Below are 15,593 nucleotides of genomic sequence, written 5' to 3'. Positions count from 1 at the left end.
ACCAGATGGTCAACACTGAAATTAGATTGATTATATTCTTTGCAGCCAAAGATGGAGAAGCTCTATAGTCAACAAAAACAAGACGAGGAGCTGACTGTGGCTCAGATCATGAACTCCTTATTGCCAAATTCAGACTTAAATTGAAGAAAGTAGGGAAAACCACTAGACCATTCAGGTATGATCTAAATCAAATCCCTTATGATTATACAGTGGAAGTGAGAAATAGATTTAAGGGACTAGATATGATAGATAGAGTGCCTGATGAACTATGAACGGAGGTTTGTGACATTGTACAGGAGACAGGGATCAAGAACACCCCCATGGAAAAGAAATGCAAAAAAGCAAAATGGCTGTCTGAGGAGGCCTTATAAATAGCTGTGAAAAGAAGAGAAGCAAAAAGCAAAGGAGAAAAGGAAAGATATAAGCATCTGAATGCAGAGTTCCAAAGAATAGCAAGAAGAGATAAGAAAGACTTCCTCAGCGATTAATGCAAAGAAATAGAGGAAAACAATAGAATGGGAAAGACTAGAGATCTCTTCAAGAAAATTAGAGATACCAAGGGAACATTTCATGCAAAGATGGGCTCAATAAAGGACAGAAATGGTATGGACCTAACAGAAGCAGAAGATATTAAGAAGAGATGGCAAGAATACACAGAAGAAGGGTACAAAAAAGATCTTCAAGACCAAGATAATCATGATGGTGTGATCAATGACCTAGAGCCAGACATCCTGGAATGTGAAGTCAAGTGGGCCTTAGAAAGCATCACTACGAACAAAGCTAGTGGAGGTGATGGAATACCAGTTGAGCTATTCCAAATCCTGAAAGATGATGCTGTGAAAGTGCTGCACTCAATATGCCAGCAAATTTGGAAAACTCAGCAGTGGCCACAGGACTGGAAAAGGTCAGTTTTCATTCCAATCCCAAAGAAAGGCAATGCCAACGAATGCTCAAACTACTGCACAATTGCACTCATCTCTCACACTAGTAAAGTAATGCTCAAAATTCTCCAAGCCAGGCTTCAGCAATACGTGAACTGTGAACTTCCTGATGTTCAAGCTGGTTTTAGAAAAGGCACAGGAACCAGAGATCAAATTGCCAACATCCACTGGATAATGGAAAAAGCAAAAGAGTTCCAGGAAAACATCTATTTCTGCTTTATTAACTATGCCAAAGCCTTTGACTGTGTGGATCACAATAAACTGTGGGAAATTTCTTCAAGAGATGGGAATACCAGACCACTTGACCTGCCTCTTGAGAAACCTATATGCAGGTCGGGAAGCACCAGTTAGAGCTGGACATGTGCTGGGAGCCAGCATGGGAGTTCCCACCCATGACAAGGTCATGTGGGAGAGGCCTGATGGGCAAGGCGAGTCAGGACTCGAGGGGGCCCCTGGACCTGTCTGAGCATCTACCCCAAAACCAGAATCTGTCTGTTGTACTATTTTACAACTTTCATCAACTCCTCTAATATTAACGGGGGGCTATCCCCGACCACCTTTCTCTGAAGGAAATCAACTTAGAGCTCTAGTTAATAAGTCTCCTGGGTTCAATAGGTGTGTTCCAATTCAAATCCCTCGGATAGCTTTCTAACTTGCCTGACAGGTTTCCAGACTCTTACAGCTAAGCATGTGATTGTTCACAGCCTCCCAACCACGAGAGGCACGGGAAGCTTAAGATATTCTAACAATGCAGAGCTTCTTGGAGAGTTAAAATTATTAGAATAGAACTAGTAGAGGATTTCTTTGTTGAGCTAATGCTTGCTGCCAAGTTTCCGTATCCCTTACCCACTATGTCCTTGGGAGTGTATTGATTAATATAGTTGGTATATAGAAATATAAGTAGTAGCTTTGATGTTAACAACCTTAGACTCTTGAGTCAATAAATTCTTTTTTGTTATTCCCCACTGCACCTTTTGCCCTATAGGAATGCAATTCTATCTAGTGCTTTCAGGGAGTGGTACCAAACTTTAGAAAAATCACCTTTGGAGAAAATAAGTTTTTCTGATTGACCAATCTTTATCAGAAGAAAAATGTTAACAGGCCTCCTGACCAGAAGATGATGTAAATCACCTAAAGCCTTTGTATATGATAAGTTTGCAGAAAGAAAGCCTGGTTTCGATAAGGGTCAAGGACTGCTGACCTTGCATGACTCTACATCCCCTATTATCCTCTATGTACAATTTAGGGTATAAAAGCTCCTTTTGAAAATAAAGCTACGGACCTTGCTCATCAGGCTTGGTCTCCCCATGTCGTTCTTGTTTCCTTTTCTCTCCTATTCTTCTCTGTTCTTCCTTCAGGATGACTAATTGGAGCGTGGGGGCCCTCTGAGACCACTTACCTGCCCTGGCTTCTAAGACCCACTCGAGAAGGTGCCTAAGGTGGGGCACCTTCAGCTATTCGAGAGGGCTCCTGTGGCCTTCGTGGTCAGTGCAAGTCCAGTGTCATGGGCTTTATTGGCTTTCCGCGTAAACCAGTGAGATCAAGCTTCTTTCCCCTTTCCCTCCCCTTTGCTATCCTTTTGCCGACACAGTTCTCCTGAGGGAACCCCTGGATCCAACCGGGGCTGGACCCCGGTAGACATGGAACAACAGACTGGTTCCAAATAGGAAAAGGAGTACGGCAAGGCTGTATATTGTCACCCTGCTTATTTAACTTCTATGCAGAGTACATCATGAGAAACACTGGGCTGGAAGAAGCACAAGCTAGAATCAATACTGCTGGGAGAAATATCAATAACCTGAGATATGCAGATGACACCACCCTTATGGCAGAAAGTGAAGAAGAACTAAAAAGCCTCTTGATGAAAGTGAAAGAGGAGAGTGGAAAAGTTGGCTTAAAGCTCAACATTCAGAAAACGAAGATCATGGTATCTGGTCCCATCACTTCATGGGAAATAGATGGGGAAACAGTGGAAACAGTGTCAGACTTTATTTTTGGGGCTCCAAAATCACTGCAGATAGTGATTGCAGCCATGAAATTAAAGGATGTTTACTCCTTGGAAGAAAAGTTATGACCAACCTAGATAGCATATTAAAAAGCAGAGACATTACTTTGCCAACAAAGGTCCATCCGGTCAAGGCTATGGTTTTTCCAGTGGTCATGTATGGATGTGAGAGTTGGACTGTGAAGAACGCTGAGCACCGAAGAATTGATGCTTTTGAACTGTGGTATTGGAGAAGACTCTTGAGAGTCCCTTGGACTGCAAGGAGATCCAACCAGTCCATCCTAAAGCAGATCAGTCCTGGGTGTTCATTGGAAGGAATGATGCTAAAGCTGAAACTCCAGTACTTTGGCCACCTCATATGAAGAGTTGACTCATTGGAAAAGACTCTGATGCTGGGAGGACTGGGGGCAGGAGGAGAAGGGGACAACAAAGGATGAGATGGCTGGATGGCATCACTGACTCGATGGACATGAGTCTGAGTGAACTCTGGGAGATAGTGATGGACAGGGAGGCCTGGCGTGCTGCGATTCATGGGGTTAGAAAGAGTCGGACACGACTGAGCAACTGAACTGAACTGAATGTTAACTGAGAATCCACACAATGGAATACTATTCAGCTATAAAAAGAAAGTACTGACACAGGCTATATAACATTTTATTTAAGAATTCAGAACATGGAGGTGGCTTCACTGGGGAATTCTACCAAACATATAAAGAAGAACTTAAGTCATCATATCACCCGGATACCAAAACCAGATGATACCAAAAAAGAAAATTACAGGCTGACATCTTGGATGAATACAGATGCAAAAATTCTCAACAAAAATTAGCAAATCAAATCCAAGAAAAAGATCATATGAGATAATCATATTGGATTTATCCCCAAGTCACAAGGATGGCTCAATGTATGCAAATCAATCAATGTGATACACCACATCAACAAAAGAAAAGAGAAAACCACATAATCATTTCAACAGAGGCAGAAAAAGCATCTGGTAAAATTCGACATCCATTCATGACAAAAACTCTTTATCAAAGTGGGTGTTAAGGGAACACATCTCAAAAAATAGAAACTGTTTATTAAAAGCACACAGTCAACACAATACTCAACAGTGAAAAGCTAAAAGCCATCCCTCACTAAAATCTGTAATAAGACAAGAATGCCCAGTCTCACCACTTCTGTTCAACATAGTATTGGAAGTTCTACCCACAGCAGTCAGACAAGAAAAGGATACAAAAGGTATCCAGATTAGAAAAGTGAAAGTGAAGTCACTCAGTCATGTCCGACTCTTTGCGACCCCATGGATGGTAGCCTACCAGGCTCCACGGTCCATGGGATTTTCCAGGCAAGAATACTGGAGTGAGCTCCCATTTCCTTCTCCAGGGAATCTTCCCAACCCAGGGATTGAAACCCGATCTCCTGCATTGCAGACAGACGCTTTACTGTCTGAGCCACCAGGGAAGTCCCCAGATTAGAAGGGAAGAGGTAAAACTGTCATTATAGGCAGATGACATGATTCTATATATAGAAAACCCTAAAGACTCCACACAAAAACTACTAGATAAACAAACCCAGTAAAGTAACACAAAATTACCATACGGAAATCTGCTGCATTTCTTTACACTGGGCTTCCCTGGTGGCTCAGTTGGTAAAGGATCTGCCTGCAATGCGGGAGATCTGCATTTCTTCACACTGACAGTGTAACTTTTAAAATCGCATCAAAAACAAACAAAAAAACTTTGACCAAGGAGGTTAAAGACTTACAGGTGGAGAATTATAAGACACTGATAAAAGAAACTGAGGCTGATTCAAAGAAATAAAGCCCATGCTTTTGGATGGGAAGAATTAATATTGTTAAAATGACCATACCCAAAGCAATCTACAGGACTGTTATCTCTGTTAAATTACACATGACATTTTTTACACAACTAGAACATATAATCCTAAAATTTATATGGACTCACAGAAGACCCAGAATTACCAAAGCAATCCTGAGGAAAAAGATGAAAACTGGAGGCTTAACCCTCCCAGGCTTCAGGCAATATTACAAAGTGACAATATTCAAAACAACATGGTATTGGCACAAAAATAGATATATGAATCAATGGAACAGAATAGAGAGCCAGAAATAAATCCATAAGCCTATGGTTGTTGAATCTTTGACAAAGGAAGCAAGAATAAAATATATTATGGAGGAAATAGTCTTTTCAGCAAATTGTGTTGAGATAGCTGGAAAGCTGCATGTAAACCAAAGAGATTAGAACACTCCCTCACGTCATACACCAAAATAAAACTCAAAACAGCTTAAAGACTTAAATATAAATGAAGTGAAAGTTGCTTAGTCATGACCAACTCTTTGCAACCCCATGGGTTGTAATCTATGGAATTCTCCAGGCCAGAATACTGGAGTGGGTAGCCTTTCCCTTCTCCAGGGGATCTTCCCAACCTAGGGATTGAACCCAGGTCTACCCACATTGCAGGTGGATTCTCTACCAGCTGAGCCACAAGGGAAGCCCAAGACATGACACAGTAAATCTCCTAAAAGAGAACACTGGCAACATATTCTCTAACATAAACTGTAGCAATATTTTCTTAGGTCTGTCTCCTAAGGCAATAGAAATAAAAACAAAAATAAATGAATGGGATCTAATTAAACTTACAAGTTTTTGCAAAGAAAAGAAACTGTAAACAAAATGCAAAGACAAACCCAAGACTGAGAAAGATATTTGCAAATGATGCAACTGACAAGGGCTTAATTTCCAAAATACACAAACTGCTCACACAACTCAATAACAAAAAAGGAAACCCAATCCAAAAATGGGCAGACCTAAATAGACATTTTTCTAATGAAAACACACAGATGGCCAATAGGCACATGAAAAGATGTTCAATTTTGCTAATTATTAGAGAACTGCAAATCAAAACTACAATTAGGTATCACTTCAACAGGTCATTAAAAAGTCTATATGTAACAAATGCTGAAGAGGTATAGAGAAAATGGAACTCTCGATACTGTTGGTGGGAATGCAAATTGGTACAGCCACTATAGAAAGCAGCATGGAAGTTCCTCACAAAACTAAAACTAGAGTTACAATATTATCCAGCAACTCTACTCCTGGGCATTCACCCAGAAAAAAACTCTAATTTGAAAAGATATGTGAAGCCCAGTGTTTATAACAGCACTATTTACAATAGCCAAGACATGGAAGCAAACTAAATGTCCACCAAAAGATGAATGAATTAAAAAAAAAAATGTGGAAAATTATCAGCCGTAAAGAAGAATAAAATAATGCTAACTACAGCAACCTGAATGGACCTACAGATTATCACACTAAGTGAAGTCAGAGAAAGACAAATACCATCTGGCATTATTTATATGTGGAATCTCAAAGAGGATACAAATGAACTTATTTACAAAACAGAAACAGACTCAAAGACATAGAAAACAAACTTATGGTTACCAAAGTGGAAGATGGATATGAGATAAATGAGGAGTCTGGGACTGGCAGATACAAACAACTATATGTAAAGCAGATAAACAACAAGGGCTTACTACATAACAGGGAACTATATTCAATATCCTGTCTGCTCATGCTTGTGCTCAGTTGTGTCTGACTCTGCGACTCTTTGGACTGTAACTCACCGGGCTTCTCTGTCCATGGGATTCTCCTGGCAAGAACACTGGAGTGGGCTGCCATTTCCTCCTTCAGGGCATCCTCCCGACCCAAGAATCGAGCCTGCGTCTTCTGCGGCTCCTCCATTGGCAGGTGGGTTCTTTACCCCTGAACTACCTGGGAAGCCCATATTCTCTAAGTACTGACATGGAATATATATACGTGAAGAAGTATAGAACAATGTTTATGTTAACTTTTGTGTTAGAAAGGAAGAAGAAAGAGAGCAAACATTTGTATGTACATAAGAAAAACAGTCCAGATACACATATAGAACAGAGAGGACATAGTGAACAGAGAGGAACAGGGTAGAGAAGAAAGAAAGGTGAGAGCACTCCTTTCTGTATTACTTTGTTACACTACTTGCTATCACTTTGTTAGATTACTCAATCCAACTTTGTATTACTTTGTAATATTACTTTTACATTAACAATGCAATTACTAAGTAACAATGTAATTTAGTAACAATTAATTACTAATATTATGGGGCTTCCCTTATAGCTCAGTTGGGAAAGAATCTGCCTGCAATGCAGGAGACCTGGATTCGATTCCTGGGTCGGGCAGATCCCCTGGAGAAGGAAGTGGCAACCCACTTCAGTATTCTTGCCTGGAGAATCTCATGGACAGAGGAGCCTGGGGGGCTACACTCCATGGAGTTACAAGAATCAGACATGACTTAGGGACTAAACCACCACCACTAATATTATAATTAGTAATTGTAATATTATATTGTTATATTACATCATTACTTATACATATTTTAAATATTATTTTGATTCTTGATACTTGAATACATTATAATTCAAAACAAGGAAAATAAAATTTTTCCCTCCCCATTTAAAAAAGTGCTGCTTATAAGAATGCACTGGGTATAACTAAAACAATCCTTACAGAAAATTAACTTTTAAAAATAATGTACTTTTTTCAAAAAAAGTAGTATTACTTTATATATTTTTTGTATCCATGTGATATATTTTCACTGGCATAGAGTTTACGTAAAGTTCATCATTTTTATTGTACTATTCTGTAAGTTTTGATGCTCATGTAACCACCAACACAATCAAGATCCCATCACAACTCCAACCCAGCTCCATCACAACAATCTACTAGCGTTCCTTTGTAATCAGTTCCTCCCCCAATCCCCAGGCGACAACTGATTTTTTCAGCCCTATAGTTTTGTCTTTACCAGAAAGCACATAAATGAAATAAAATGTTATGCAGACTTTTTTTAGTATGTCTTCTTTCATCAGCATTAACAGATAACATAGTGGCTCAGATGGTAAAGAATCTGCCAGCAATGTGGGAGACCCAGGTTTGATCCCTGGAGAAGAGAATCTTCACTTCAACCCAGTCCAGAATTCTTGCCTGGGGCATTCCATGGATAGAGAAGCCTGGTGGGCTACAGTCCATGGGGTCACAAAGAGTTGGACACAACTGAGCAAATTTAAAAACAGATTGAAAATAAATGATCTGAGTACAAGAAGTTCAAAAAATTCCAATGTTACTACTAAGAAAATAAAAGGAATAATAAGATAAAACAGAAAATAATGAAAAACAAAAAACCAATAAGGATGACTTAGCAACTAAACAATGAACAAAAGATAACAGATAAAATAAAACCTGTGTCTTTCAGTGGAATCCGACAAGACAGTTAAAAGAAATGAACTGGATTTGCACATGGAGTGTTCATTTGAACAGTTCTCAAAATTAAAATGTTGAGTAAAAATACAAGTTGAATGATTACACCATTATATATATACCATATATAATACCATTTAGATAAACAGTTGTAAACTGTACACAGGAAAGAGCGAGTTTTTAGAAGCAGCTATAAAACTGTTTTTTAAAGGAACACCTTCCACACTAAGCAGTGTGGGTGTTACTATGAAAGAATGAAGGGGGCATGTGGGAAACATGGGAAAAAGTAGATTAGACACAAATACTATAAAGTATTAGCAGTTGTTAACCCAGGGTGATAGAAATGCAGGTTTTCTCTTATGTTCATAGTTTTCTTTGTATTTCAAATTATCAAAACAGGAAAAACAAATAACAAAAATGCAATTAGACGGCTCACTCTCCATCTTGGTTGCAGCACTTAATGGCTGCATGACCTTGGAGAAGTTAACTTCTCAAAAGCGTCTTCTTCCAGATATAAATCAAGCATCGATACCAATTTGGTTATTATGAGGTTTACGTGGGGAGCATGAATTAACCAGTCAGTACTGGGGCACTCAGCAGTTTCTGAAGGTAAATGACATCCAGCCATGCAGACAAAGGCCCATACTGTAATGCCGCAGAAATCCAGCTGGCCCCACCTGAGCTCTGGAAGCAGCTCATACTGTGACAGCTGGGGCAACTTAGGAAGGCTGAGCAGTAGGCTTGATGAACACTGACACTGTTCTAAACCCCATGCCCAAAGAGAGGGACAGAAAGAAAAACCTAAAACATTAATGCATAGAAAAACACAAAAGGGCCCGACATGGACACTATGATTTTATATCACTTTTCACTCTCAAGAAATAAATTATACTCATAATTTTAAAATACTTTCCATTTAAAAAAAAAATAAACTTGTGATTGTATTAACTGCACAGGCATTCACCAACTAGACTCTAAATAATTTAAACTAAGCAAACCATCTTCTCTGTCTCACAAGTCTAGCACAATGCTGGGTACACAGCAGGTTACCAGTAATTACTTGTTGATTTGGTGGTTGGAGTACGACAGCTTCCCAGGGGGTGCTAGTGGTAAAAAACCACCTGCCAAAGCAGGAGACATAAAAGACTCGGGTTTGATCCCTGTGTCAGGAAGATCCCTTGGAGAAGGAAATGGCAACCCACTCCACTACTCATGCCTGGAGAATCCCATGGACAGAGGAGCCTGAGCCTGGTGGGTTACAGCCCATAGCGTTGCAGAGTCGGACATGACTGAAGCAACTCAGCATTATCATCACTACGACAGCTGAAGAAAAATCTCAAATAATAGAAAAGCCCAGAAAACCTCCAGAGACAAAACAATGGTCAGCTTCTAGATTATTAAGTATGCAAATACTTTAAATATCTAAACCACCATCTTCAGAGAAGGAACTGGCGCCTCAGTTATTAGGCATAGGACTTTATGGCAGCCAAAGATGGCTGCATCTGTGTCTTACCTTCAGGGGTTACAGAACCTCAAAAGGGCTGTGACAAAAAGACTGGAAATCATTCAAACTATTTTTTTTTCATTCAAACTATTATTACTATTTTTTTATTGGGGTGTAGTTGCTTTACAATTTTATTGGTTTCTGGTATACAACAAAGTGAATCAGCTATAACTATATATATATCTCCTATCTCCTCAACCTTAGCTCAGCTGGTAAACAATTCACCTGCAATGCAGGAGACTGTGGTTCAATTCTTGGGTCAGGAAGATCCCCTGGAGAAGGGATAGGCTACCCAGTCCAGTATTCTGGCCTGGAGAATTCCATGGACCATATATTCCATGGGGTTGCAAAGAGTTGGACATAACTTAGAGACTGTCACTTCCTCAACCTCCCTCCCACCCCCTATCCCACTCTCACAGGTCACCACAGAGCACCGAGCTGAACTCCCTGGGCTGTACAGAGCTTTTCACTAGCTATCAATTTTACACACAGTAGCGTACATATGGAGAGTTTTTCAGAGTCCTTAATACATTAATGTACATTTTCTGAGAAGAGGATATGTTGTGCAACGTTTCTCAAACTTATCTGAACAAAGAACCTATTTTAAATTTCACAGCCTGTGGCAAGACTAGAATTTTGCATTTCGGGAAATCCTGTCCTAGAACATCTTGTATTCACTGAATTGTGAAACTAATTTTAATAATTTAACAAATAAATATTTAAATAGTTGAAATAAAAACAAAAACAAAAAGCTGAACAAACTGGTTCAATTAATGGAAATTGAAAAATCTTTACTGAGATACAACTGCGTAGCCAATGACACGGCTACTATACCTCAGGCAGAACAGGCAACAATGTGTATGTCTGTTTAAGGACACCCAAAAATGTTCATGAAAGTTCTTAACAGCACACTATTCATGACAGCCCCAACCTGGAAACAACCCATGATAGAAGAAAGAAATTTAGAGAATAGCACTTTATGCAAAATGAAGACAAACTACAACCTCCCATGACACCATGGAGAATCTCTCAACCATAATGGTGAGCTAAAGAAGCCAGGTGCCTGAAGAAGAGACATTATGATGCTGTTTACACCAACTTGAAAAGCAGGCAGAAGTAATTTGCTGCTGCTGCTAAGTCACTTCAGTGTGTCCGACTCTGTGCAACCCCATAGACGGCAGTCCAACAGGCTCCCCTGTCCCTGGGATTCTCCAGGCAAGAACACTGGAATGGGTTGCTATTTCCTTCTCCAAGGCGTGAAAGTGAAAAGTGAAAGTGAAGTCGCTCAGTCGTGCCCGACCCTCAGTGACCCCATGGACTACAGCCTTCCAGGCTTCTCTGTCCATGGGATTTTCCAGGCAAGAGTACTGGAGTGGGTTGCATTGCCTTCTCCAAGAAGTAATCTATGGTGTTAGAATTCAGGACAGTGGTAACCCCTGGGGAGAGGGAGGAAATACAATTGGGAGAATCTGGAGAGGACCTTTAGGGGTGCTGGCCATGTGCTATTTCTGTATCTACATGGTGGCTACAGGTGTGGTCACTCTAATAATTTATCTTCTAACTTGTACACTTTTCTTTTTGCACACCATACTCCAACAGAAAGGTAAAAAGAGCTTGGCAGTTCAATCAGTTATCTGTTTATTCAGATACCGTGTGCAATCTATGTAGGCAGGTGTCCACACGATATGCTGGCCCTGAGTGTCCCAACTGTGGGAAGAGCACCAGGCACTAAGTCATGTCATCTTCAAGAGAGTCCATGATTTAAGGAGCTTTTAGGACCTTTACTGTTCACATTTAACAGGTGAGTAAACTAAGGCTTAGGGAAGAGTTGATACCTTGCCCAAAGTCACAGGCTATAAACAAAGGTAAACACAGATAGAACCAAAATCAAATAGAACTCCAAACCTCACATTCCTGGCCACTGCCCTTCCTATTCTCGGGCGTCTGCTGCAACCCTCATGACCAGAGCTACCCTGAGTGGGGTGAAACGTCTTCTAACCACTGAACCTTGAGAGAAACAGTAAAGTGGCATCTCAGCCTTACCATCTTTATACAGCAAGACTCAAGATGCCCATTCTCAAAACCTGACGTATGAGTTATTAATAACAGTCAAAAATAATAACTAACAATTCATGCAGGTATGGACCTTTCATTTTGCATCAGAAACATGCTGGGTACAAGAAAATAAACTGGAGGCATGGGTGGAGGGATCAGGTCAAATACAAGGGTTTCAGGGAAATGGAAAAGAGCATTATGGCAATGGTATAATTATTTAAGCCAAAATAATCTGATATTCTTCCCTGGGGTACAAAAACGTTGCTTCTTTTCTGCAAAGTGAAAATTAATTTAATTATTTAAAAAACATATACAATGTTTCTAATTACAAATGTATGTTCATCAGAGAACTGTGAATGCAAAAACAAAGACAATAAAAGCTGAAAGATAATGTTCAATTTTGAAGACAGGAGAAAGCAGGGGAAAAATAGCATATTCATTAGAAGATATAATTACAATCTAAAAAACTTTCAACAGGTTAGAATAGAGCCAAAGCAAGATGAAATCTGGTGAAAACAAATTTACTGATCTGTGTCAGAGTTCAAAGAACCAACTGGACAAGAGAGGATGGGAGATCATTTTAACAGCAGTCGAACTTACGAACTTAAATGTTTTAGTTGACTGTGCACTCAATATGAAGAAAGCTGGTGATGTAAAGGAGTAACTGGATAGTGAGGACACAAGGATTCTAGTTCCAAGGGCTGAAGAAGGGGACAAGTTACTGAATTTTGGGCGTTGCTTTCTCTCATTAGAATCTTTAAGAGAGTGGGCCAGATACTTCTCAGGCCCTGTCTAGTTCCAGTAGAACACAGACAATGTTCATTTTTATAGCTGCTGAGTCCCCAATGTCTAGGACAGAAAGCATTTCCCAAGTGCTTGTAAATGAATGACAATGCTTACATAAATTCTACAAGTTAATACCATAATGTGTCCTGCCAAAACACACACACACTAAAACCCCTAATACACTCTTAGGTTCAAGAAACAGGAAAAAGTCTGGGCAAAAGGGATCATAATCCTATAGCCACATATATGTTCCATTTTAAAAAGAAAACTGACAAGTTAGATTTAGTGCAGAGGAAGGTTAGGGGTTTATCATCTCCCACAATAAGGACTGTATGAAGTAGTGGCTGAAGGAACTGGGGCATATTCTGTTCTGGGGAAAACAAAAGCTTAGAAGGACCATGATAGATGCTTTCAGATACTTTGAACAATACATCAGTGTAACTCTGGGAGGCAGATGGAAGCCTAAGGATAAAAATCAGTGGGAAGATTCAGTACAGATGACTGTACTAGAAGGGGCTGCTGCTCACCAACAGAAATCTTGAAGCAGTAGGCAGAAATTTTCAAAGATTAATTCCTTACTGAGTTTTAAGTTATTTTAGATAACTTCTAAGGTCCCTTCCAACTTCAAGATTCCATAACTTTGCTATTCATGTTTAAAATGTAGTATATAGACGATTTCTCTGGTGGTCCAGTGGCTAAGATTCCCCACTCCCAATGCAGGGGATCCAGGTTTGATCCCTGGTCAGAGAACTAGATCCCACATGCTGGTAACTAAGGCTGAGGACAGCCAAATAAATAAATAAATGTTAAAAATAAAATAAAACGTAGGATATAGAAAAGGTTTCATTTTGCATAACAGTTTAAAGTTGTTCCATTTTTAAGAATGGATTTGAAGTACAATGAGTTCAAGAAAACCATTCATATTAAGCCTAACTCTGTGGTTGTTATACAGTTTGAGGTAGACAGTGAGTATAAATACCTAAAGCTTCATTATCATTTCCCCATTCTGCCCTTGCACCCCCTGCTGGTGGCAGCAATACCACCTTCAGATACTCAGATGTGTGGGAGGAATGCCCTTCATTCCAGCCTCATTAGAGTAGAAGCCTCCAGTCTTCTGCCTATTGAGGTAGAAGACACCTGGGCTTTTAAAAACATATTTTAAAAAGGCATATACTGTTTATAAACAAGGTATTTTAGTGTAGGAATAACAATAGAAGGGAATACAGTGCTCTGCAGCCATGGGCTCCACTAATTTTTGATTAAAAATGTTAAAAAAAAAAAAATTCAAAACGTTCCCCAAAGCAAAACTTGAATTTGCCATGTGCACTGGCAACTATTTACATATAATTTACCTTGTATTTACAAATAACATAACTAAATGTTATCATTTACATAACATTTATATTAGGCATTAGAAGTAACCTAGAGATGATTTAAAGTATATGGAGGATGTGCATGGATTATATGCAACTATTATGCCATCTTAAGGACTTGTGATGCATTTTGGTATCTGAGGAAGCCCTAGAACTGCAGATAGAGGACATCTGTATTTTACAGATTTCTGCAGTTGTGGAGTGTAGGCTCTTTAGGCTGAGAAAGATGAAGAGCAGTCAAAAGTAGCAGGACCTGCCAATCTGAAATTTTCTCTTTGCTTTTGCCCTATATGCAACTGTATCCAACACACACACATACACACACAGAGTGTACTTTTTGTAATTTGTAATACATGTTAGAATTTTAAGCAGGGTTTAAAACATTTTTTTTTATTATTTTTTTAATTGAAGTATAGTTGATTTACAATGTTGTCAGCAGGGTTTGTTTGTTTTAAGGTTAAGTGGACATTTGGGCTTAAGTATGTATCATGTCTATAGCAATTTACAAAGCACATTTCACAACATGGTAAAATGGGTGTCACCATGTCATTTTTTCAGAGACCACTGCAGCCCAAGAACAGGTGGACCTGGAACCCACGTTCAGGTTCAACTCTAAATGCTATGATCCTTCTCTAGAGCACAGCGCCTGTAGAAGAGTCCAACCTCACAGCCTTTCCAGATTCTGGTGCCGGGAACAAAGTGTACAAAAAAGTTGACACAACTCTGCCCTGAGTGGTGGGCAGTCTGAGGGAGTCACATGACAGAGTAGCCTGTGGGAAGAAGCAACAGGATAACCAGGTCCAGAAAAGCTAGAAAAACTGGAAGTGTAGCAAAGATTGAGTAGCAAGTAGCCAGTGCAGCAAAGACTGAGTAGCAAGTCAGGCAGAGTAGCACCAAGGCTGACTTGACAGCTTGGCTGCCTGTCTCTGTTTTGTTAGAGCTTCACTCATTGGAGGAATAGACAGTGAAAGCTGCTCTAGTTAATACTTCTTCCCATTGTGGCCCTAGATGAGGAGTATTAACAGATCTCTTGTCACTCTTGTCTGTCAAACCAAGTTACCGCTTCCCTTGTCCTTAGCTATCTGAATGTATTTCATTCATTCATTCAATACGCTGGACCTATGACAGAGACTGGGCTGCCTGGCCCTCAAGTTTCAAACACAATGCAGAGTGTAGAGGAAGGTTCACAACAGACTGAACATTATGAGCAAAGCCCACCTGGAGAAGATGGAGGAAGACCCCCTACAAGTCACTTCTAGCTTTACCATGCCTTCCCTTCTCTTCTAATTCACAATGTATCAAAAGCTCTGGTTGCAAAAGCAAATCAATATTTATTATATGCAGCAATGTACTAAGACAAAATCAATGCTCATAGTCACAAAAAAGATATTTGCCAAAGAGCCTATTAAACAGATTGCAACTCTTGAATCTGTTGTGCCAGGCCATTTAAAAGCACCCTGTTTGACTCTCCCATTGTGAATCTCATTCATGAAGTTGTAGCTTGGGTACCTACTACACAGTGAGCAGGGATGAGTGATGATAGCTGTTAGAGATGCAACAGAAAAGCGTATTTGGCTTGGACATTATATATGGTGGCAGAAGGGATAAAGGCATTTCCTA

At 39.7% G+C, this 15,593-nt stretch overlaps 1 protein-coding gene across 15 annotated transcripts in view; it reads right to left on the bottom strand.

Moving 5' to 3' along the window:
- Positions 1–15,593, bottom strand: part of B3GALNT1 (beta-1,3-N-acetylgalactosaminyltransferase 1 (globoside blood group)) — a 33,750-nt gene that overhangs the window by 13,914 nt on the left and 4,243 nt on the right. The window lies entirely within an intron of this gene.

Source organism: Bos javanicus, chromosome 1 (genome assembly GCF_032452875.1).
Source record: "Bos javanicus breed banteng chromosome 1, ARS-OSU_banteng_1.0, whole genome shotgun sequence".
NCBI lineage: Eukaryota > Metazoa > Chordata > Mammalia > Artiodactyla > Bovidae > Bos > Bos javanicus.
The sequence above is the reverse complement of the archived record's forward strand: the minus strand, read 5'-3'. Positions and strand labels throughout refer to the sequence as shown.